Source organism: Astyanax mexicanus, unplaced genomic scaffold (genome assembly GCF_023375975.1).
Source record: "Astyanax mexicanus isolate ESR-SI-001 unplaced genomic scaffold, AstMex3_surface scaffold_88, whole genome shotgun sequence".
Classification (NCBI taxonomy): domain Eukaryota; kingdom Metazoa; phylum Chordata; class Actinopteri; order Characiformes; family Acestrorhamphidae; genus Astyanax; species Astyanax mexicanus.
This window is the reverse complement of record NW_026040098.1, coordinates 1-2,500: the sequence shown is the minus strand read 5'-3', so window position 1 is coordinate 2,500 and position 2,500 is coordinate 1. Positions and strand designations below refer to the sequence as shown.

General features: G+C 55.3%; 1 non-coding gene across 1 annotated transcript in view; it reads right to left on the bottom strand.

Annotated features, from left to right (window-relative positions):
* Window positions 1–1,167, bottom strand: part of LOC125798873 (18S ribosomal RNA) — a 1,864-nt gene extending 697 nt beyond the window's left edge. Inside the window, exon 1 of the ribosomal RNA XR_007437663.1 lies at window positions 1–1,167. This exon is cut by the window's left edge and continues 697 nt beyond it. This is a non-coding gene — a ribosomal RNA (18S ribosomal RNA).
* Between the last annotated feature and the right edge of the window lie 1,333 nt (window positions 1,168–2,500).

The following is a 2,500-nucleotide window of genomic DNA, read 5'->3' as shown; positions in this document are numbered from 1 at the left end:
CCCCCCGGAACCCAAAGACTCTGGTTTCCCCGCACGCTGCCCGGCGGGTCATGGGAATAACGCCGCCGGATCGCGGGTCGGCATAGTTTACGGTCGGAACTACGACGGTATCTGATCGTCTTCGAACCTCCGACTTTCGTTCTTGATTAATGAAAACATTCTTGGCAAATGCTTTCGCTTTCGTCCGTCTTGCGCCGGTCCAAGAATTTCACCTCTAGCGGCGCAATACGAATGCCCCCGGCCGTCCCTCTTAATCATGGCCCTGGTTCAGGAAACCCACAAAATAGAACCGGAGTCCTATTCCATTATTCCTAGCTCAGGCATTCAGGCGAGTTTGGTGCCCGCTTTGAACACTCTGATTTTTTCAAAGTAAACGCTCCGGACCCCTGAGGACCGGACACCCAACCAAGGGCATCCGGGGGGCGCCGGGAGGCAGGGTCTGGGACAGGCGGTAGCTCGCCTCGCGGCGGACCGCCAGCCCACTCCCGAAGTCCAACTACGAGCTTTTTAACTGCAGCAAATTTAATATACGCTATTGGAGCTGGAATTACCGCGGCTGCTGGCACCAGACTTGCCCTCCAATGGGTCCTCACCCATGTGTTTAGGATACGTTCATTCCGATTACAGGGCCTCGAAAGAGACCTGCATCGTTATTTTTCGTCACTACCTCACCGTGTCGGTAATGGGTAATTTGCGCGCCTGCTGCCTTCCTTGGATGTGGTAGCCATTTCTCAGGCTCCCTCTCCGGAATCGAACCCTGATTCCCCGTTACCCGTGGTCACCATGGTAGCCCCCTATGCTACCATCGACAGCTGATAGGGCAGACATTCGAATGAGACGTCGCCGCCGCGGTGGGCGCGCGATCGACCCGAGGTTATCTAGAGTCACCAAAGGGCCGGGGGAAACCCTCGCGGGTCCCCCCGGGTGGGTTTTGGGTCTGATAAATGCACGCATCCCGGCCCCCCCGAGAGAGGACCGGTCAGCGCTCGTTTGCATGTATTAGCTCTGGAATTACCACAGTTATCCGAGTAACGTGTGGAGCGATCAAAGGAACCATAACTGATTTAATGAGCCATTCGCAGTTTCACTGTACCTTCCGTGTGCACTTAGACCTGCATGGCTTAATCTTTGAGACAAGCATATGTTACTGGCAGGATCAACCAGGTTGCTGCGAGTGGTTTTTGTCACAGAAAAAACCATTGGTTCTTAGAGGGGAGAGGGATCGGCCCCGTACCGTCCGAAGGACCCCCCCGGGGAGGGGGGGACGGGCGGAGAGGCTCGTCCGAGCTCACCCCTCATTGCTCCCAGTGGAAATTAGTGTGGCAACTCCGCTGCGCGAGTTCCCGCTTGCTTCGGGGATAACAAGGAAACGCTCGTTCCGAAACCGGGGGTCCGGAGCTTTTTGAAGCCGGGTGCTGGAGCTCGGTTGGACGCGAGGACCACCGAGGCATCCGAGTCCGACGGCTCCGGGCCGACCGGTTATCGTGTAGGGCAGATTGAGATATAGACGGGCCGTCTACGACTCCCTCGGATAGGTTCGGAAAGGTCCTCCCCCTGACGGAGGACCCCCCTGGAGGCTAACCCGCTGGGTCGGGTAGAACGCACCGCGCACAGTGGCCACGGAGGGCCGCGCGGTTGCCTACCCAGGCGGGCTCGGTAGTCCATTCGATCGGGTCAAAATAATGAAAGAGATACCCCCCCTGGAACCGTCTCTGGAAGTTTGGGTTTTTCCTCCGTACCGCCTGGGGGGCGGGGGGCGGGACGGAGGCCGACCTGCGGAGCTTCTTGGTCGGGTAGGATCGGGGTCCGTGTTATAGTGTCCAAAAATCCACTTTGGAACCATTATTGGGGCTTTATTTAAGCTCTGCCATGCTTAGAAATGAATGGAGAATCATCTCCAGTGCTTGGACCCCTAGTCATTGCCACTCTCCTCAACAGTCCGACGGCACCCCTTTGAAAAACCCCCCGACGAAAAATCCTCCAGAGCGCGGGCGAACTCGCTCCGAGGCCGACCGGAGTGCACCTTCGTCGGGCAAGGGAGTCGGGCGAAGGGGGTCAGAAATCCTGGAGCTCGCCACCCTCACTAGTTTTTGGCGTGAAATGGTAGACCAAAAGTGGGGACTTAGAAAAATTTCGCACTTTTTCGACCTACCACTGGTAGACCGAGTGGGACTTAGTCATTTTTTCAGCTTTTTCGGGCCTACCACTGGTAGACCAAGTTGGACTTAGTCATTTTTTCAACTTTTCGAGCCTACCACTGGTAGACCAAGTTGGACTTAGTCATTTTTTCGACTTTTCGAGCCTACCACTGGTAGGACCAAGTTGGACTTAGTCATTTTTTCGACTTTTCAGAGCTACCACTGGTAGACCAAATGGGACTTAGTCATTTTTTCAACTTTTCGAGCCTACCACGGTAGACCAAGTTGGACTTAGTCATTTTTTCAGCTTTTTCGGGCCCTACCACTGGTAGACCAAGTTGGACTTAGTCATTTTTTCGACT